Source organism: Tursiops truncatus, chromosome 3 (genome assembly GCF_011762595.2).
Source record: "Tursiops truncatus isolate mTurTru1 chromosome 3, mTurTru1.mat.Y, whole genome shotgun sequence".
In the NCBI taxonomy this organism is placed as follows: domain Eukaryota; kingdom Metazoa; phylum Chordata; class Mammalia; order Artiodactyla; family Delphinidae; genus Tursiops; species Tursiops truncatus.
The window spans coordinates 79667319-79691195 of record NC_047036.1 but is presented as its reverse complement, the minus strand read 5'-3'; the positions used below and the strand labels follow the sequence as shown (position 1 = coordinate 79691195).

The window sequence follows — 23877 nt, the reverse complement described above, 5'->3', positions numbered from 1 at the left end:
ATTTTAGATCATTTTCAGCTACCAACTCCCTATTCCCAAATTGGTTCTCTTCAACAGGATTTATTATCTACTACATACTAGATAATGTGCATATTGCAAGAATTGAAAGGATACGTGTTTTATATCCTCAAGGAATTCAGAGTCTATCACAGGATAAAACTACAAAAATAAATATCTGTAATATGATGTATTAAGAAGCATCTACAGAAACACAAATAAGAAACCAGTAAATCTGAGGTTTGGGGGCAGATATAAGAGGGTTTCTGGCAGGAAAAATATTTGAACTGAGCCTTGATGAATAAGGAGATCACTTAAAATTAAGAAAAGAGCATTTCAGGCAAAGAGAATGTCTGAGAAAGGTATAAAAGTACTTGATTTCCTTACTCTCTTGGCAATTTTTTGCCTCCTCTGTGAACACCTCCCCCACATAATTTCCTAACATTCATGATGCCATGAAAATTCCCTCTATTTTAATTTCTTTTCTGTCACTATCTTTGAAATTTTAAAGTCTGATAGAATACTTGGTGGCCTACCACAGTATGAGGAATGAATGAAACCTGCTGATAAAAATTTGTTTGTTTTAGGGCTAATTAATTTTCTTAAATCTGATCCTGGATCCCAAGAAGGTCATGGAATTGCTTAAAATAAAGAAGCAAACATCTGCATATCATGCAGTTCTCTTCTTTGCTTTGGAGTTTGGGTTATCTCATAGAGCATTTTGATTAATGGTGCAGATTAGTCTAATGATTAAATCAGACTGAAGCTCTCAGAACTGATGTCAGTGAATACACATGCTGTGGAAAGGCAAAGAAGCGAGACTTCATAATGCCACTAAGAGCTATTTTGGGTGCCCATAAGATGTCTTGGTTAGTACAGAAAACAGTAAGATATGTCCCGATTTAGAACAGAAGTGAAAGACACTTCTGTGGTTAATCATTTCACTTGCAACAAGGGAGCAGAAGCCCCCAGCAGACACACACCACTGGTGCTACAGACAGGTAGGAGAGTTTCAGTTTCAATTTTGCTCTCTCTTTCTCTGAAATGATTATAGCTTCTGCTTTTGAACAAACAGTAACAGTTTCTGATCCCCATTTTACTGCCATTGAAGACCAAAGTGAGAACTTGTTTTTGACACAGGAAATGCTGGTGAAACTCCTAGCGCTGTCAGTACTTTCTAAGCAAATTTAGGCACGTTTCTTCCACTCTTGTGCTTTGAGATCTTCCTCTCTCCAAGATACTCACTGGAATCCGGAAGCTAAAATAATCCAGAGCCTGGGTACTACTGACTTTTTTTTAAAGTGGTACAAAGACTTATATGAAGCAAAGTCTGAAAACTGTTCTAGTCACCTCAGAAGAAAATTATATACTCTAAAATCATCGACTTAGAAGGCACTGCTAGAACCTTGCTCCAACTCTGCAATATATTGACCAAGATAAATGTACAGGGCACCATAAGTTAAGATGGGTATTCTAGGCCTTTTGTTTTGAAAAGTCAACAAAGTGCAATTTGTTAAAACAGCTTTAGCTCTGTAGTCTTTGCCAATTTATGCTAAAAGAATTCATTTTTATACATTTTTTATACATTATACACACAAATTCTTCCCTCTCTTCTGCTCTCTTCACCAAAGCAATCCATATGAGTAAGATCTCTCTCCACTTGGTTAGTTTAGGCCATCTCTGGCTCTTCTGGAATATTCTATCCCTCTCAAGCTGCCTTTGATGTGCAGTTTAAATGTACTTTACCTTTAATGAAAATAACAGCTGGCAGGCAAGAGAGGTGGGAAGAAAGATTTCTCAGATTCTGGAACTCTCACGTTCCATCCTCAGGGTGGATTCTGAAATCCTCAGAGATTTTCAGAAATTCTCTAGAGGTAGCTTTGTTAACACACAGCCACTGTAGCCCACATTGGTTTTTCTCCCTTAGGGTGTAAGGCTTTAATTAACAACATTTAACTTAAATAGTCCCACAGCACCACAGCTTTGTATGCCTTTCCCAGGTGAGCCAGATGGACTGAGGAGACTCCCAAGAACTACTATTTCTTGTTTGCAAGCCCTTCCAAGCTCCTTGCCAAGACTCTCTCCCATGGCTCCCTCTCCTCTACAACAAATTCTCTCTTTTAGTTAATACTTAAAATCTATTCACTTAAGCTTTATGACTTCAGCCTATCTGTTTTAATTTCTGCTAAAATGAAAATGCTTTCTGCAGTACTATTAATTACACTCTACTGTAATGGATGAATCGAAAAACAATTTTGATAGGTAGATGAACGTTTAAGACTTTGAGAGTGAATTAACCATTATTGATCACTTTGAGAATTAATTAACAATTATTGCTCACTTACTATGTATGAGCTCTGGACTGGGCACTTTTTGAAAGGCACTTTTGGTATGTTACTTATTTTAAGTCTCACAATAATTCTGCCAAGCAGGCATTCTTATCTCTATCTTTCAGAAGGGAAAATTGAGATTCAGAAGGTAGGAAGGGTTTACACCACCTGTAAGTGGTAGCCAGAATCTAAACTCATGTCTGCCAGTCAGATGCCAAAGCTGAGGCCACAGTTTTGCTGAGACCCAGAACAGGATGTGCACGTTATCTTGGACAGTAGCAAGAAGAGAGTGGATAGATGAGGACCAGAGATCTGGGGGAGGACTAGTTTGAGGCTTGTGAAGGAACACAAGAATAAAAGAAGATACAGTGAGAGAAGTGAAACATGAAGAGACTATCCACTCACGTAAGAACGTTTACTGAGGAACTACTATGACGAAGATGCTGTGCTAAATCGTGGCACAGGAGGGAAGAGGCAAAAGCCTCCAAGAGCTCAGTGAAGTGTGGAGACAGCAGGTCAAGGGCAGGCTGCAAATTAGTGGCCCATTCAATGTTGACCTACTCAAGAGTTTTCAAACTTTTTAAAAATTTTCCCCTTTTTTTGGTTATTTTTTAAAATAAATGATTTATTTTTTAAAACAAACTTCAAAAAGTAACAAAGGATGCAGAGTAAAGAGTAAGTAGCCTTCCCAACTCTGTTCCCAACCACCCAGTTCCCCATCACAGAGACAAGCCTTGCTTTGTTTTGTTATATTCTTCCACAGATAATCTTTGAATACATTTAGTACAATATATACATAAGTATTATATATAACATATATTCTTTAAGATAAAATACATACATGTTATTTTAAAAATATAAAGACAAATGGTAGCATAGACTATAAACTGTTTATTCTACACCTTGCTTTTCTTAACAAGTCATGTTAGTACATACAGGCTGCCTTATTCATCCTTATGGCTATATAGCATTCCATTGTATTCATGTGCCATAAGTTATTTAACCAGGACTCTTTTGATGGACACTTAGGATGTCTCCAATATTTTACTATTAAATAAGTGCTGCAGTGAATATCCGTATGCACATATCATTTTGCAAGTATGTAAGCATACTTGCATGGTAAATTCCTAGAAGCAGAATTGCTGAGTCAAATACATGCATTTATGTATAAGTTGGACAGGCAATGCCAAAAGGTCTCCACAGAAATATTCTCAAACTCACATTCCCACAAGTAGTATATGAGAGGATCTATTTCCCTATCTCATACCATACCAGACCTTAGCCAATCTGTAGATGGAATACAGGGTCTTTATGCTTTTATTTGAAGGGCCAACATTTTTTTTTTCTTGCGGTACGTGGGCCTCTCACTGTTGTGGCCTCTCCCGTTGCGGAGCACAGGCTCCGGACGCACAGGCTCAGCGGCCATGGCTCACGGGCCTAGCCGCTCCACGGCATGTGGCATCTTCCCGGACCGGGGCATGAACCCGTGTCCTCTGCATCGGCAGGCGGACTTTCAACCACTGCACCACCAGGGAAGCCGGAACGGCCAACATTTTTAAATGCAGGGTATTTCACGAGGGGGGAAGAAAACATGACCTCCAATTTCTCTTAAAAAAAAAATCTAACATCTGGCAACTCTGGACCCACATTCCCACATGTTTAACAGCTGAATGGTGACTACGCTCCTTAGATAGAACATGTGTGTTCAATATTGTGCCCTACCACGTCCCTCCATATTCTTCCCTGACACTGAAGCCAAGAGCCAGTTACCATTTATCGTCTTTTACTATAGCCCCATTTACTAATTTATATTTCCTTCCTGGCTTTAGATATTTGAGTTTTCAACTGGTCTAGAGCGAGATTAATAATAAAAGAGAAAGCAACTGAAGCAAAAAGTAGAGTAGATAAAACAACCAGAATAGTAGGTAAACATAGAAGAAAAGTATGTTAACATAGTTCATGAACAACAAATTTTAGGCTCTTCTGAATGATCACCCAACCTCCTAGAATTTTATTATCACGTTATTTGCACAAACTTAATCCAGCACTGAATAACTTTATGTCTCTGGCACAAACATCCCAGAGTAACTTTGAAAATCTTGGGGTTAGCCCTGATGTGAATCTAATCTTACAGCAACCATGGCCCTTGCCTTCTAGAAGGCAAATATCTTCTATACATCCAGGTGCAGGAAGCATCACATTGCTTTATTTTCCTAAATCAAATTAAGTCTGGAGTCATGCCCATACTGACAAGGAAGTAAAATCAGCAGACATTAGTTATCATGGGGAGGCAGAAGAGGTTATCAGAGCTGCCCTGATAACTTGGAGAAGCACTCTAGTCTGTGCTCTGTCATCATATAAACCTGTGATGTCCATCTAAAGACCAGTAGCCCACTCCCTTCATGGCAATCATGATTCAGTTTACTTTCCTCCTGACAAAGGAGGGACAGGAAGAAAAGTCCTAACTCTGGTCTTTAGAAACAAATTTCTGGCTACTCCTCCCTTGTTTGGGGAAAGAAGATGCCTTATTCTTCCCTGTGGAACAAAACATCTCCTTGGCTTGATTTTCTTAATAATTTACTCTGCTGCTTAAGGAGGAAAGTTCTGCAGGTTCTGCAGTTTAAAAGGAGGTTAGGTCTTCCTTTTATTAGAACCATATAACAGATCAGGTCCTAGATGAACCGAGACAATCTAGAGAATATTTAAATTGCCATAGATGAACTTGACTATGAAGAATCCTCTGATGTCCATTGCGCCCTTTTTCTACAGAACTATTTACGGATGTACATCTAACCTGGATCTGAATCCCACCATTTTGGGGGTTTTACCATGTATTAATTTTTTTAATGCTGATCTGCCATTTAATCCATTCACTTCATGATTTTTAAATGATTTGTTTGGAATAAAAAATAGTTAGGGGAACTTAGTGGTTAAGAATCCACCTGCCAGTGTAGGGGACATGGGTTCAATCCCTGGTCCAGGAAGATCCCACATGCTGCCAAGCAACTAAACCCATGGGCCACAACTACTGAGCCTGTGCTCTAGAGCCCAAGAGCCACAACTACTGAGCCCGCGTGACACAACTACTGAGCCTGCGTGCCACAACTACTGAGCCCATGCACTGCAACTACTGAAGCTTGTGTACCTAAAGGCTGTGCTCTGCAACAAGAGAAGCCACTGCAATGAGAAGCCCGCGCACCGCAACGAAGAGTAGGTCCCGCTCGCCGCAACTAGAGAAAGCCTGTGCGCAAAACCAAAGACCCAACACAGCTAAAAAAATAACTAAAATTGAAAAAAACTGGTACATTTTCTATCCTCAAGCCTTCAGTTAAAAGGAATGATGGGGAGGGAGGGAATGACAAATTCAGGTTCAATTAAAACTTGAAGCAGATATGAATCAGAACAAATCATCACTCACACAGATTTTCCTTCTTTCCTCTACTGACAAACTGCCAAATAAGTATGTATCTGAATAAGTCTCCCTTTTTTTGTAGTAAAGTTACTACAGGGAAAGAACTCCCATGGCAAAGAATAGGGACATGTATAGCAGTTTTCCTACTTTTATAAGATCTCAGCAATTGACTACAGTTGAATATTTTGCTCATTGTTTCCTACAATATTTTGTGATATTTCTAATAAACAATATGAGATTTTTGAGACCAAAAGGAAAGAAGGTATTTTCTTCCAGTGCCTAAAAGATATTCAATATTACATTTAAACTAGTTTTCATTATAAGATATGTTGACATTTTTTTCTTTTTTTTTTTTGCGGTACGCAGGCCTCTTACTGTTGTGGCCTCTTCTGTTGCAGAGCACAGGCTTCGGACGCGCAGGCTCAGCGGCCATGGCTCACGGGCCCAGCCACTCCGCGGCATGTGGGATCTTCCAGGACCCGGGCACGAACCTGTGTCCCCTGCATCGGCAGGTGGACTCTCAACCACTGCGCCACCAGGGAAGCCCCAAGATTTGTTGACTTTTAAAGTCGACTTATTGTGACTGCTTCAGTGATAAGTGCATAAAGTTGGAATTTTGATTGTTCACACCTCATGCTGGAGAACAGTTAAGCCTCTATAAAAATTTGACTCTGTACTTTGCCCTCTCAAGTGTGAACTTACATAAAGAATTAAAACTTTGAGAATATAATTAAGTTGGATTTGCAGTGATAGCATTTTCAACAAGGTATTTACTATTTTGATGAGAGAATTTTGCACTGATTTAAAGCAAAACAGCTATAGATAAATAATTCTTACAGAGTGAAGTTTTCCAGAAATAAAGTTGCTCTTAAATGAGAATGATGTCATAATAAAGCCATATATCAAGGACAATTACTCAACATGTGGTCTGTGAAAATTAAACTCATTATAGGTTTTATGCGATGAGTCACCACAGTTACAGTCACTGGACAGAGTCAACAGTGCAAATTTTGAATAGACTTTCCAGTTCATAGAAATTTTTGGCAGTTTTTATACATAGAACATTGCAGATTTCTCCATGTCCCACTTGTTCTGTTTTGTTTTGTTTTGCATGAATTCAGCCCAGAGCTTCTCCAGAGCTCTCCTACGGAGAACAGAGCTTCCTTCACCATCCCATGCTGCTGTTTTCTCTGTTCTTTCTTGGTCAATCTGACAGCGTTTGCTTTCTACCTCCCACTACTCCTCATATCTTACCTACTTAAGAGTGATGTTATGGTTTCATTACCAAAACAAACAAAGAACAAGAAAAAAACAAATAAAGCTTTCCTGTCATTTCCGTGGGAGCTTGACAGGGAAGTGAAAGAGATGCTTGAGTTCAGTCCCACTTCTTGAACATTTTCAGTGGCTCTTCATCACCTATTTACCTATTTTTAAAAACTTAATTTCCTCAGTCTAGAATTCATGGCTTAGCAACTCTCTTCAAACTTATTATGTTACTCCAAATCATTGTTCCATAAAACTGCTGTCATGAGTTCAATCGTGCCCCCCAAAATGATATGTCAAAGTCCTAGTAACTCAGATGTGACCTTATTTGGAAACAGGATTTTTACAGATGCAATCAAGTTAAACTGAAGTCATTAGGATGGGCCCTAATCCAGTATGACTGTTATCCTTATAAAAAGGAAAAATTTGGACCCAGAGACAGACATGAACTGAAGAAGGATGATATGGACACAAGGAGAATACCACATGAAGATGGGAGATTGAAGTGATGCATGTACTACAAGCAAAGGAATGCCAAAAGTTGCTGGCAAACCATCAGAGCTAGGAAGAAGCAAGGAAGGATTCCCCTAGAGGTTTCAGAGGGAGCATGACCCTAGCTAAACCTTGGTTTTGGATTTCTACCTTCCAGAGCTATGAGACAATAAAATTCTATTGTTTCAAGACACCCAGTTTTTGGTACTTTGTTACGGCAGCCCTAGGAAATTTATACAACTGTCTAGTAAATTTCAAACTTCTCTTAATACTGTTTCTTTTGCTTCTATTTCTCTTCTTCCTTCTTTCTTCTTAAAAAAAATTCTATTCTTTTTCAGAAGCCCAATTACATCTTACTTCCTCTGCTGCCTCTGTCCCTTGAAAAAACAATCATTCCTTGGAATCTGAACTCCTAGCATTTCCTGCATTCTTAATACTGACAGTTCCTTATACCCTGTGGGTATTTACCAATAACTTGCATATGTATGTTCTCTTCTTTATTCTAGACTCTAAACAAACTATAGCTTTTGGTATTCCTTAAGTAAGCAATTAATTATGTGAAAGTATTCAATAAATAATTTTAGTGACTTGATGATATTGTCTCCCAACTGACAAACACAGTTGGCCCTTGAACAACACGGTTTGAACTATGCGGGCCCACTTATGTGTGGATTTTGTTCAATAAATACATATATGTACTGTAAATGTATTTTCCCTTCCTTATGAGTTTCTTAATAACATGTTCTTTTCTCTAGCTTACCTTGTTGTAAGAATACAGTCTATAATACGTATACAAAATATGTGTTAATCAACTGTTTTGTGCTATCGGTAAAGCTTCCGATCAACAGCAGGCTATTAGTTAAGTTTGGGGGAAGTCAAAAGTTATACACAGATTTTTTACTGCTGGGGGGTTGATGCCCTTAACCCCTGAAGTATTCAAGGGTCAACTGTATACTTAAGTAACTATCTATCTACCTATCTATCTATCCTATTGGACAACTCTGACTAATACGGCTATAGAATATTTCTTTTTTATTGAAGTATAATTGACTTATAATATTATATTAGTTTCAGGTGTAGAACATAGTGATTTGATATTCTTAGATTCCACACCATAAAAAGTTATTACAAAATACTGACGATATTCCCTGTGCTATAACTTACATTCCTATGACTCATTTATTTTATAGCTGGTAGTTTGTACCTCTTAATCCTCTCCACCTATTTCATCCCTCCCCCACCTCTCTCCCCTTTGGCAATCACTATTTTATTCTCTGTGTCTGTGAGTCTGTTTCTGTTTTTTATAGTTGTTCATGTGTTTTATTTTTTAGATTCCACATATAAGAGAAAACATACAGTATTTGTCTTTCTTGGCTATATAATATTTCAATCATATGGTTACACCATAATTTAACAATTCCTCTTTATGGTCATTTAAGTGGTTGCAATCTGTACTCTTATAATTTCATGAAGATTGTCTTTACTCATACACCCTTGATAGCACCTAAGATCATTTTCTTGAGTAGATTACTGGAAAGAGACTTAGTACATCAGAGAGTATGGATGTATCTGTGTTTCTTGACACAGGTAATCAAATTATTCTTCACACCTGGCCATTCTGGTTTAAAGTCCCATTAACAGTGAACGAAAAGTGCCTACTACACCACAACCTTGAAACATATTGGTATTACAATTTTTAATGGTAATATAATATGTAAAATTATTATACTAGTCTAATAATTTTTTAATTATCTGAAACGGCAAATGTAAGTCTTCCATATTCCTGGGAATTTTCTGTTTAAGCTCTTTGGTCATTTTTCTACTGTAGTATTGGTATTTTTCTCACAAAATAGGATATCTACTATCTGGAACCTAGATAGTAGTTTAAAGTCAAGGTTCAGAGGTACAAAGTATCTTACATGCTAAAGAGATACACCATGCCAAAATGTCACCAGAAGTTTTGACCAGACAATTCTCCCTCCCTCTAAGGTACAAAGAGGCTATAGAAACAACCTTATTTCTTCCAGTCTCCTCCCACCCCCTATCTGCCACCCCAGATAAAGCACCAGACTGGGGAGCAGAGACACTAGGATTCAGAGTAATCTTTTTTTGGTTATTGAAACACTTTACAGTTTTTGGAGTATTTCCTCAATTCCCTACACCCATTCCCTGAAGTCACTCCCACTAGCCAGAGACACATCTTTCAGTGGTACTAAGGTTGGGGATATGAGGTTGTGGTTTTAAACTTTTCAGGACTCATTTAATAACAAAGTGACCATAAGGTTTTGGAATCTGTGCAAGAAAGTGTTAAGGGATTAAAAAAAAGAAAATTCAGCACAGCACATTTTCAAGCAATGATTTTTTTAAAAAAAACTATTTCATTTTTATACCTCAACAAGTAGAAACAGCTCAATGATCTGTTATACTTATTATCATAAAGTGCTTTTTATTTCTGACAAAGTGTTACTATGTGCTAGAGATAGTCTTCTCAATTTGTTTTTTGCCTTTTGTTTAAATTTGTTATTTAATGTACTGTGTTACATCAAAACTACTGGTCTATCTTGCACTTTAAATGAACCTTTTAGCATGCATGATTTTGTAACATCATGCTTCGATCATTTCAAAAATATTGGTTCACTGAGTTATTCAGACCTTCCAAATGATGACACATTTCATTATACAATATCAAAAATAAATCACATTAATTAATATCACCATTATAGTATTTAAAGTTTTTATTGCAAAGCTTTCAAGCTCACAGAGGTGGATAGTTTTCAAAAATTCTTTTATTTGAAAGCTTGAATTGTTTCACTGGAAACAAAATACTGTCAATTATTTCCCTTGAAGTGACCGGCTCACTTTATTTATTTATTTATTTATTTATTTTTGCGGTATGCGGGCCTCTCTCTGTTGTGGCCTCTCCCGTTGCAGAGCACAGGCTCCGGACGCACAGGCTCAGCGGCCATGGCTCATGGGCCCAGCCGCTCCGCGGCATGTGGGATCTTCCCGGACCGGGACATGAACCTGTGTCCCCTGCATCGGCAGGCGGACTCTCAACCACTGCGCCACCAGGGAAGCCCTTCATTTATTTTTGAGAAAATATCTGCCAAATACAAAAGTCTAAATAATTGTAATTTGTCTGTCAATTGTTCTTTCAAGTATAAAAGCAGCTAGTTCAGCTTGCAGTTTACACAGTCACACAAGTGCTTTTCCACAAGACAAACATTTTATTTTGGTATGTAAAAAAACAGAAAAAATGCTATATGCATGACTTCTCATTTGTTACACAGACTATTAAGAAGGCATATCCTAGAGGGTCAAACTTTAATAAAATTAAATATTTTTACTATGTCATCTTGAATATTTACATATTCTTGATGTAAAATTTTTTTCTGTGAGTGCCTAGTGGTGAAGAATCCTATGACTTTTAGTCCAGTTTGGTGTCCCTTCCTTGATTCATGCTAAGGGTCAGAGGTTTTACCTACCATTGCTTTGGTACCATCAGTATAAATGAACACAAGGAAAATGGCAAACAAGGTCTTAGTTCTATTAAAACACATTTTTGACAAAAGACCTGTACTCTGAAAACCATAAGACACTGATGAAAGAAATCAAAGATGACACAAACAGTTGGAGAGATATACCATGTTTTTGGATTGGAAGAATCAATATTGTCAAACTGACTATCCTACCCAAGGCAGATTCATTGCAATCCCTATCAAATTACCAATGGCATTTTTCACAGAACTAGAACAAGGAATTTTTAAATTTGTATGGAAACACAAAAGACCCCAAATAGCCAAAGCAATCCTGAGAAAGAAAAATGGAGCTAGAGGAATCAGACTCCTTGACTTCAGACTATTCTACAAAGCTACAGTAATCAAAACAGTATGATACTGACACAAAAACAGAAATATAGATCAATGGAACAGAATAAAAAGTCCAGAAATAAAACCACACACCTATGGTCAATTAATCAATGAAAAAGGAGGCAAGAATATACAATGGGGAAAAGACAGTCTCTTCAATAAGTGGTGCTGGGAAAAACTGGACAGCTACATGTAAAAGAATGAAATTAGGACACTCCCTAACACCATACACAAAAATAAACTCAAAACAGATCAAAGACCTAAATGTAAGGCTGGACACTATAAAACCCTTAGAGGAAAACATAGGCAGAACATTCTTTGACATAAACTGTAGCATTATCTTTTCAGATCCACCTCCTAGAGTAATGAAAATAAAAACAAAAACAAACAAATGGGACCCAATTAAACTTAAAAGCTTCTGCTCAGCAGAGGAAACCATAAATAAAATGAAAAGACAATCCACAGAATGGGAGAAAATATTTACAAACGGAGTGACTGACAAAGGATTAATCTCCAAAATTTACAAGCAGTTCATGCAGCTCTATGTCAAAAAACAAACAAGCCAATCAAAAATGGGCAGGAGATATAAATAAGTTTCTCCAAAGAAGATATAAAGATGGCCAAAAAGCACATGAAAAGATGCTCAACATCACTAATTATCAGAGAAATGCAAATCAAAACTACAATGAGGTATCATCTCACACTGGCCTTCATCAAAAAGTCTACAAAAAATAAATGCTGAAGAGGGTGTGGAGAAAAGGGAATCCTCCTACACTGTTGGTGTGAATGTAAATTGGTACAGCCACTACGGAGAACAGTATAGAAGTTCATTAAGAAACTAAAAATAGAGCCACCATATGACCCAGCAATCCCACTCCTGGGCATATACCCTGAGAAAACCATAATTCAAAAAGACACATGCACCCCGATGTTCACTGCAGCATTATTTACAATAGCCAGGACATGGAAGCAACCTAAATGTCCATCAACAGAGGAATGGATAAAGAAGATGTGGTACATATGTACAATGGAATATTAGCCATAAAAAAGAATGAAATAATGCCATTTACAGCCACATGAATGGACCTAGAAATTATGATACTAACTGAATAAGAAAGACAGAGAAAGACAAGTATCATATGATATCACTCATATGTGGAATGTAATTTTTAAAAAATGATACAAATGAACTTATTTACAAAACAGAAACAGACTTACAGTTATCGAAAACAAACTTATGGTTACCAAAGGGGAAACATGGTGGGGGGGAGTGATAAACCAGGAGCTTGGGATGAACATACACATACTACTATATATAAGATAGATAAATAATCAACAAAGGGGCTTCCCTGGTGGCGCAGTGGTTGAGAGTCCGCCTGCCGATGCAGGGGACGTGGGTTCGTGCCCCAGTCCAGGAAGATCCCACATGCCACGGAGTGGCTGGGCCCGTGAACCATGGCCACTGAGCCTGTGCATCCAGAGCCTGTGCTCCGCAACGGGAGAGGCCACAACAGTGAGAGGCCCGCGTACCGCAATAAATAAATAAATAAATAAATAATAATCAACAAAGACCTATTGTATAGCACAGGAAACTCTACTCAATATTCTGTGATAACCTATATGAGAAAAGAATCTAAAAAAGAATGAATATATGTATATGTATAACTGAATTACTTTGCTGTACACCTGAACCTAACACATTGTAAATCAACTATACTCCAATAAAATTAAAATTAAAAAAACAACAACAACACAGTTTTGACCTCATAGACTCCCTGAGAATTTTAAAGAACCCTAGGGTCACACTTGTTCCCCACACTGTTATATGGGATACCACAATAGTGAACAGAGTATTAGTAAGTTCTCTGATGGTGGTGCTGATAGGGACATTTCAGGCAAGGAAGACATTTTGGACATTTATCCAAAATAAGGATATACGCAAGGAAAACCTGCCACCAGATTGCTAGCTGGTATCCCAGGGGATTGTTGCCATTTCAGAGATTCGGCCCTGATTTACCCTATTGGCCAGTCAAACACTCAGCAGTTGTGGTAATCAGATCAGCTGTGATGAGAGTAACTTCATGATTTTGAGCCCATGCATAACCTCGATCCCTGCTTTCATGTCACTTTTTATAAGCCCTTAGGTAAGCACTGGGTGGCTAGAGAGAGAGGCTGAGAGTTATCCACATAATTTGTCATATTTTCTAGCTGGCAAATGCAAGATTCCAGTTGGTGACTTTTGATAAGAATTCACATGAGACAAATGTTCATATTCTGTCCTCATTCTAAGGGTTACATCTACCTGCCTCTGCCTAGATTTCCTTGTCTCTAATCCTCCAATATTGTATCTTCCAAGTCCCTGAATATCCAGTATCGAGCACTAGCCACTGCCCATGTAATCTGTATCTCTGGTCATCTCTCCTTTCAGACACAGTGGGCAAGCAGATATACTGCTTGAAGTTCTGCTCAGTGGAAGTATTTCATTTCCTTACTATCAATCAGAACACCCCTTAGTTTGGCCATAATCATGCAGCAATTCACTTCCATCTGTGGCAGTATATCATAAAGAATCATGTGTAAACTGGGCCTGAATTTCTTTTTCCTCAGTCATCTGGTCAGAGGGAACTCCCCATGAGGTCATAGATGTGAGTTGAAGGAGAGGCAACAATTCAATGGTAGTAGGTGTCATGAGAGTCTGAACTTCAACTCATGCAAATTATATATTCAATATATCTTTGAGTTCAATCTCACACCACTATCACTTTATGATGGAGTGCTGCTGTTTCATAACCAACTTTAGAGCTTTGTGGATCAGATAACCCCCGTTCATTACAGTCATCTCAGATTGTCTGGTCATTTGCTGCCCCATAATTAGGTATTTAGTCCCAACCAGCATTAAGTAGCAAGGAAGGTGCCATTTTGCAAAAGGAGAATAGATCTCTGCATGGCTTGGCTTTAAAATCCTAAGTGCAATGCATTGTCGTTCTCTTATGGGGGGCTGCCAGAAGCTACTTAGAATAGCCCTAAAAAAGCCACAGACCTGCTGCTTCATATGGCCTAAATGGTAGAATAGCTTGTACTGTACCCTGGACCAGCTTCAGAGCCTTCTTTTGCTCTGAACCCCATTTGAAACACAGTAAATGTACAAAGTAAAACACTGAAATGAGGCATATATTGACTTCAGAACCTAAAGAGCCCCACAAAGCATTGGATCTTTTTTTAACATTAGCAGGTGGAAGATACATTAACTCAACTTTTACTTTGAAGAGATCTCAGTATATCCCAGGCCCCTGGAGCCCTAGAAACCTACCAAAATTTCATAGCGTTTATCTCCTACATTCTGGCACGTATATATCTTATTAAAACTTCCAGGTTTTTATTACTTCCTGCCTCACAGGTCTACTAGCATGATTTCATAGATTCTGTACCCTAGATCATGACAGAGAGCCCTAGAGCTGAAAGCAACAATGGGTATGTTTTGTTGGCCTAACCATGTGAAAACCAATTGCTTCTTGGTTGATATAAAGAGAATAAAGTATTTGCCAGAGCAATAGTTGTATACCAGTTGTCAGAGACTGTGGTTTTTCTCCAGTAAGGAGACTTCAACTATAAAAGCAGCAGCATTTAGGATCACCAACTGATTAAGTTTAAGGAAATCCTCTACCACTCTCCGAAACCCCACCACCATGTGGACAGGCCAAGTCAACACTTTTGCATCTCTCAAGACTTTCAGGGTAACATTAATTTCCACAGACCTCCTCAGGAATGCAGTACTGAATTTGATTTAATATTTTGGTTGAGCAGGGCAATTACAGTGGTTTCCACTTGGCCCTTTCTATCATATAAGCCCTTGTTCCACAGTTTAGGGAGCCGGCATGAAGAGTCTACTGGTTTGCAAATGTTTTCTTAGGAAATATAAATTCAGGTAAAATTCAGGTACAGAGAGAATCATTCTATGGCTGTATGTGTGGACCCACTGGGCCTACTGTTAGAAGGAATCAGATCAAAACTCCATTTTTCATCTAATCTCTATAAATCCTCACTCTGCCTATTTGACCAAAGAATATTTGGGATCCCCAGGAATTAGCATCAACTCCAAGCCTATCCTAGTAATTTCAAAAAATCTGAATGGGGACTTTCCTGGTGGTCCAGTGGTTAAGAATCTGTCTTGCAATGCAGTGGAAGCCAGTTCGATCCCTGGTCGGGGAACTAAGATCCCACATGCCACGGGGCAACTAAGCCTGCAAGCCGCAGCTAAGACCTGATGCAGCCAAAAAATAAATAAATAAATGAGTAAGGACTTCCCTGGTGGCACAGTGGTTAAGAATCTGCCTGCCAACAGAGGGGACATGGCTTGATCCCTGATCCAGGAAGCTCCTACATGCCATAGAGCAGCTAAGCCTGTGCGCCACAACTACAGAGCCTGCACTCTAGAGCCCGCGAGCCACAACTGCTGAAGCCCGCGTGCCGCAACTACTGTACTCACGTGCTGCAGCTACTGAAGCCTGGGCGCCTAGAGCCCATGCTCCACAACCAGAGAAGCCACCGCAGTGAGAAACCCGCACATGCAAGGAAGAGTAGCCCCTGCTCACCACAATGAGAGAAAGCCCGCACACAGCAACAAAGACCTGATGCAGCCAAAAAAAACACCAAAAAATAAATGAATATAATGTTTAAAAAGACCTGAATGTTTCCCTCTTTCCAGTACACAGATATCTGGGTAAACAACCTCAAGTCACTTCCAGGAAGGCAAAGAGAAGGATTTACAGTATACTCTATTGGCAGAGTTTTAGCATTCTTCCTCAAGGGACTCCACTTATATCTCAATTTTGGATATCTATTCCTGTACTAGTACCAAACTGTTTCTATTAATACAGCTTTATAATGTGTCTTCAAAACTGATGAGGCAATTCCCAATATCAAAGATTCTTTTGACATTCTTTCTTTTATAATGTATTTATTTATTTATTTTGAAAACTAAAGACAAAAAAATGATAATTACTTTTTTTTTTTTTTTTTTTTGGCTATACAGTAGGTCTTTGTTGGCTATCCATTTTAAATATAGCCATGTGTACATGTTGATCCCAAACTCCCTGACTATCCCTTCCCCCTATCCTTCCCCCCTGGTAACCGTAAGTTCTCTCTCTAAGTCTGTGAGTCTGTTTCTGTTTTGTAGAGAAGTTCATTTGTATCATTAAGTGATATCATATGATATTTTTCTTTCTCTGTCTGACTTACTTCACTTAGTATGACAATCTCCAGGTCCATTCATGTTGCTGCAAATGGCATTATTTCATTCTTTTTTATGGCTGAGTAATATTCCATTGTATATATGTACCACATCTTCTTTATCCATTCATCTGTCATACCATCTGTTGTCAAAAGACATTTTTGACATTCTTATACATTTGCTTGTTCTAATGAATTTTGGAATCTATTTGGTAAAGTCCACAAAAAAAATCTATTAGCATTTTTTTTGAGATTGTTTGGATTTATAAATTCAGAAAGCATTGAAAATTTTTATAACATTAAGCTATCCCATCAATGAACATGATGTATCTACTTATTTGGATATTTTATGTCTTTTATTAAATTCTATAATTTTCTCATATTTTCTCTATAATTTGCATATTTTATTAGTTTTTATTTCTAATTGATCTCCAATAAAAAAACTTAAAATTTTTATGGACTTACATTCTCATCCAGCTATTTCCCTTCTCCCCCTTATAGTTAAATTTCTTGAAAGAGTTATCTATACTATGTGTTTTCACTTAGACACCTCACTTCCTCTTAAACATAATGCTGTTAGGTTTCAATGAACCCCAGTTCATCAAAATAGCTCAGTCACCAATGGCATACATTACTTAAAAAATCCAAGTCTTTTCTAGATCCTTATCTTGCTTGACTTTTAATAAATTTACATGTTTTTAGTTCCAGTTTCCAGTTCTGCATGTAAGGAACTTGGAAGTTGCCACTCCATCCAATAACAAGTAAAAAGCTGAACACACTGAAAACTCAACAACTCTTCTTGGATCCATAAAAGAGGGGAGGACACAGGGAAACTGATAACCTCATGGTCTGAGAGATAGACAGGTGAATATAGGGAGCAGTGGCTTACCAGAGCAGAGCCTGGTGAGTGGAAACTGCCTCAGGAACTAGTACTGGGGTACAAAGCCTGAACTGTAATTGACAAATTGCTGGCAGCTGAGAGCAATCAACTGTGAGAATTGAAAACTCCAAGGCAATTAATTTATAATATTTACAATATTGTGAGATTTCCCTCCAGGAGTTTGGCTATATTCTCACAGTAAATATCTGACAAAAATAATAATTATGTGGGAGTAGTGATCCTATTCCCAAAAATTTACCCAAGAGAACTAAAAACTTATGTGCACACAAAAACCTGTATATGAATGTTTATTTCAGCTTTATAATTGTCAAAACTTGTAAACAACCCAAAATAGTAATGAATGTGGTAAATATTAATCCAACTATAACAAAAATCACTTTGAATGTCAATGATCTAAATGCACCAATTAAAAAACAGAGATTGTCAGAGGGGATCAAAAAACATGACCCAACTACATGTTGTCTATAGGAAACCCACTTTCAATACAAAGAATATTAGATTAAAAGTAAATGGATAGAGAAAAATATATTATGTTAACACTAATCAAAGGAAAGCAGGAATAGCTATATTAATCTCAGAAGAGACTTCAAAATGAGAAAAGTTATCAGAGATAAGCACATTATATAATGAAAAAGGGGTCAATTCTCCAAGAAGACATAAAAAACATGAACGTGTATGCACCTAACAACAGAGCATCAAACTACATGAGGCAAAAACTGATAGAACTGCAAGGAGACATAGATGAATCGACTATCATAGTTGGAGACTTCAACACTCCGTCTCAGAAATGGACAGAACTAGTAGGCAGAAAATCAGTAGGGTTACAGTTAACCCAACACCACCATCAATCAACTAGATAAAATTGACATCTTCATCCAACAATATCAGAATACAAATTCTCAAACTCACATGAAACATTCACTAAGATAGATCACATTCTGGGTCATAAAACACACCTTAATAAATTTTAAAAAATAGAAATCATACAATGCCTGCTTTCAAACCAAAAAGGAATTAAACTAGAAATCTGTAATAAAACTTTACATATTTTAAATTACATAATTCACTCTTTGTGATGTATATTTCTATGGGTTTTAATAAATGCAAAGAGCTGTATATACCATCACAGTCACGATCCAAAAAGCTCCATCACAGAAAAATTCCTGTGTGTTGCCTCTTTGTAATCAACCCTTTCCTGTGCCCATCTCCTGCAAACCACTGTCTTCCATCTCATAATTTTGCCTTTTCCAGAATTTTCATATAAGTGGAATCATATGATAAGATGCCTTTTGGTTCTAGCTTCTTTCACTTAACAAAATACATTTGACATTCACTCATGTTGTTGCATGAATCCCTCATGGTTTCTTTCCCCCTTTTATTGCTAAATAGTATTCCAGTGTATAGATATACTATAAACTGTTTATTCATTTATTCACATGAGTTGCTTCCAAGTTTTGACAATTTTAAAGCTGAAATAAACATTCATGTACAGATTTTTATGTATATGTAAGTTTTTAGTTGTCTTGGATAAATATTTGGGAATATAAGTAAACATAAGAGCATATGTTTAGATTTGTTTAAGTTAACAAAATTATGAAACCGTTTTTCACAGTGGCCATGTTATTTTACATTCTTACCAGCAAAGTATGAGGATTCTAGTTGTTCCACATCCATGCTAACACTTGGTAGTGTCAGGAATTTTTTTCCTATTATAATAGATGTATATTGATTTATACATATATATGTATAGTATATATTTCATTGTGATTTTAATTTGAATTTTCATCATGAATACTGGTGTCTTGTCATATGGTTATTTACCATCAATATGTCTTTTTGAGGGCTTCCCTGGTGGCGCAGTGGTTGAGAGTCTGCCTGCTGATGCAAGGGACACGGGTTCGTGCCCCAGTCTGGGAAGATCCCACATGCTGCGGAGCGGCTGGGCCCGTGAGCCATGGCCACTGAGCCTGTGCGTCTGGAGCCTGTGCTCCGCAACAGGAGAGGCCACAGCAGTGAGAGGCCCGCGTACTGCAAAAAAAAAAAAAAAAAAATATATATATATATATATATATATATATATATATATATATGTCTTTTTGAGTAAAGTGTCTGTTCAAAACTTTGGCTTTTTTCTTTTGAGTTATTTCTTGTTGAATTTTGTGAATTCTTTATAGTCTGAATGCAAGTCTTCTCAGAAATTGAGGTATAATTGTCACATAACATTATACTAGTTTCAGGTGTACAATGTAATGATTCAATGCATTTTTCTTATATCTGTTGGCCATTTGTATGTGTTCTTTGAAGAACTGTATATGCAAGTTCTTGGCCTATTTTTTAATTACTTATTTGTTTTTGGGGGGGTTTTTTGCTATTGAGTTTCTTATATATTTTAGATATCAATCCCTTATTGAATAAATAGTTTGCAAATATTTTCTCCCATTCTGTAGTTTGCCATTCCATTCTATTGATTGTTTCCTTTGTTACACAGAAACTTTTTAGTTTGATGCAGTCTCATTTATCTGTTTTCCTTTTGTTGCCTGTGTTTTCGGTGTCATATAAGAGCAAATCTTTTAGCAAGGTTTCTCAGGCTTTCAAAATCTGACCCCAGTCTGCCTTTCTTATTTCATCTTTCACCATTACACTGCTGCATACCACATTCCAGGTCTCTGGGCCATTCCTAATTCCTGAAAATGCCATGCACATCTATGTGTCTCTGCATATTGTACTTTCTTCTTGAAGTATGTGTCCTCTGCTACCTATCCACAAGGCACAGTATTACAAAAGTCTCTGGAGGTTTTCTTAATCCTCCCTCTCCCAAGGAAGAATTAGTTGCATTCAGCTTAGTTAGGTCTCCTAATAAAGTATGCAATACAGTTGTTTACATAATTGTTTTTTATTCTAGATTATATCCCAGAAATTCATATCTATCAAAGATAGTATACGCTATTTTTAAAAATAAATTTGGTCACTTTGTCTCAGTCTCTTTATCTATAAAAGGATAGTGCTTCTAAATTTGCCTGCCAATAGTAACCAGCTGAAATGTATATTTAAATACATATTCTAGAGTCCCTCCCGTAGATTATGATTTCAGGGGTCCAGAAATTCATATTTGAAATGACCTCACTAGGTGATTCTCATAATCAGATTTATTTATGGGACACTGAGTTAGATTACTTCTAGGGCCCTATCCTGCTCTAAAATTTCTTCTTTTTTAATCTATACTTTCATATAGCATACACGAGAATAGAAGTGAGAACAAAGAAAGAGGGCATGTTTTAAGATGACTAGCTGGAGTTTTGGTAACTGATACCCATTCCCTTTCCTTTAGTCCTTAATTTCAAGGTAATTTTGAAATTTTAAGCCTGGGAAACAGGTGGAAATATCATTAGAGTACAGGGAAAGTAGAGTACACCTTACACCTGGTACAATGCTTACAACTTGTAAAATACTTTCCACTTCCTTTATCCTTTTTATGCCAGGGAAAAGTGGAATGGGCAGGACAGCAATCATCGTTCACATTTTATAAAAATACCTTCTGAGTGTCTATGTCATATGAGGAAAAAATAGAGTATTTCATATAGAAAAAGGCTCTGATCTTCTATGCATTTGAAAGAGGTAAATTTCTGAAACGGTACATGCCGAGGTAAAGAGTTATTGGACTGAGTTGGAAAGATATATTTTCCAGATATTTCAAAACCATCAAAATCTTTTTTCCCATCACCAATGGACAATTATTTTAGAAAACTGCTGTAAGTGCCCCTTTGATTTTTAAAATTTTAATTCTGAAATAATTCAGATTGACAGAAAACTTACAAAAATAATAGAGTTCCCATATACCCTCATTCAGCTTCCCCCAATGTTAATATTTCACATACCACAGTACAGTCAACAAAACCAAGAAATTAATATTGGTACTAAACTACAGACTTTACACTGGTGATCATTTTTCCACTAAGATCCATTTTCTGTTCCAGGATCTGACCCAGGATCCCACACTGCATTTAATTGTCAAGTCGCTTTAGTCTCCTTCAATCTGTTACAGTTCCTCAGTGTCTTTTTCTCTTTATTGACCTTGACACTTTGGAAGAGAGTACCGGTGGAGCTATTTTGTCACATATCCATCTGATGATTTCTCATGTTTACATCAAGTTTATGCATTTTGGGCAAGAACACCATAAAAAATGTGTTGTGTCCTGCTCAGTGCATAATATCAGGAGACATGGTGGTACCTGCCAAGTTTCTGCAGGTAATTATTCCATTCCCTTGTCATTAATAAATATCTTAGGGGAGATACCTTGAGACTATACAAATATTCTGCTTCTCCTCAAACTTTTGCCCATGAATTTTAACATCCTTCAACATATTTTTGCCTCTAATAAGTATAACTGTGCTGTCTGTCTAACGAAGATTTTTAATTTTCCTTATTCCCTCTACATATATTAACTGGAATTTTTCTATAAAGGGAAGCTATCTCTCCCCCCTCAATTATGTATTTATTCGCTTGTGCCCTTCATTTTTGAGTGTTCCTTCTGTTTCCCTTTCTTGTCAGGCCAATAGAAATTCAGCAAGCAATAGATAAAAGTAAACACCATTTAAAAAGACAACTCACAAAAAATTTTCAAATTTTTCACACTATCCTGTCAAGTCAGATGGATTTGTCAAACAAAAAAAGTTAGAATAAGATCAGACACATAAATACCGTTGATCGAAGCAACAGGAATCCATAAGAAACAAATTGACCTCAGAAAGACAAAAGTCCTTGCTGACTAACTTGTGGTGTCTTGAGAGCAAAAGCAAAGTCAATGCATTTTGATAACTAATGTTCATTTTGTTTTTCTCTGACTCTCTTACTGGGTAAAGTTTCTAAATAAAATAAGAAACTAATCACGTTATTTCAAAATGAATAATGGTTTTTAATGGTTTATTTTGGTTTGGGGCTTTTCCTCTCCAACCAGGACATCTATTATTTTTCAGAGAACAATCCAGCAAATAAGATAATGGTATTGAGTAGTATGAATATTGATACCATCAAATGTTTCTACTTAAGGAAGATTATTTCCATGTTTATTTTACAACAAAACATTTTGCAAAATAGGTTGTTTTCATAACAGATTGGTGTATCATGAATCAAAAAAATTGGTTGCATATGAGGAGAATAAACATTGATTCTGGAAATGAGCCACAATTTCTTGGGTGGCCTAAGAAGAAGTCACGAAACTTGTCTAGACCTGATTTTCTCACTAATGCAATAATAATAGTTTTTACCTACCTTGTTAAAAGATGTCAGATATTAATTAATGTTCACAATGGGCTTGAGATCTGTGATTAAAATCTGTTACTCTTGATGGAAAACACAGTCATTCAACCGTTGAGAAGCAGTAAACGAACCCAGGGAGATGTGTAGTCCATGAGGAGAAATATTGGAGAGTGAAGTTAGTCAGGAATGAGGAGCAGGTGCTGGGACAAGAATCTCTTTTGATGTGTAAGTACTTGCATATTTTTCTTCATAGAATTAGGTAATACACCTCTCTAATGTTTCAATACGGGGACTATTCTTCTCTACACTAAGATTCTTAAACTTTTTTTTTTTTTTTTTGCGGTACGCGGGCCTCTCACTGTTGTGGCCTCTTCCGTTGCGGAGCACACGCTCCGGACGCCCAGACTCAGCAGCCATGGCTCACGGGCCTAGCCGCTCCGCGGCATGCGGGATCTTTCCGGATCGCGGCACAAACCCGCGTCCCCTGCATCGGCAGGCAGACTCTCAACCACTGTGCCACCAGGGAAGCCCTAAGATTCTTAAACTTTTTTGTGCCATGGACCATTTTAACATTTTAGAGAAGCCATAGACCTCATCTAATAATAATTTTTAAATGCACAGAAAATATGTAGGGTTATGAAAGAAACCAATTTTATTAAGGCACAGTTTTCAAAATGTTTTTTAAAATTTAATTTTAGAGCACTACATGTGCTTCTTTATTAAATTAAATGAGATCTAATGGCAGTCTAAACACTACCATAATTTCAAAGTAGTAATGGTTGTAAACAACATTTTAAGATATTTGCAAAAACTCTAATGTGGTATGAAAACATCTGTGTTTTCTATTGGTGTTAAGGTTAGAGGAACTGCTCTTATTTCTGTGGCTTGTTGCCTACATTAAAATTTTTTTTAATGCTAAGGTTTAGTTAGAAGTTACTGAAAATAAAGATGTACCTTGTTTCCCAACCAAATTTGTGGACCATAGGCTTCTTGGGGGTATTTGATCTTAGGTTAAAAAACCCCATTCTACACCTATCCTTGGATCCCTCAATAGCCAAACACTTAATACTACTTCTCAAAGTGTGATCAGGTGATCATGTTTATGGAGTGTTTATTAAAAATGCAAT

The 23877-nt window shown here is 37.2% G+C and overlaps 1 long non-coding RNA gene across 1 annotated transcript in view; it reads right to left on the bottom strand.

The window, feature by feature from the left end:
- Nucleotides 1–23359, bottom strand: part of LOC109549081 (uncharacterized) — a 65805-nt gene extending 42446 nt beyond the window's left edge. Inside the window, exon 1 of the long non-coding RNA XR_012330791.1 lies at nt 22763–23359. This is a non-coding gene — a long non-coding RNA (uncharacterized lncRNA). The remainder of the gene's footprint in view (nt 1–22762) is intronic.
- Between the last annotated feature and the right edge of the window lie 518 nt (nt 23360–23877).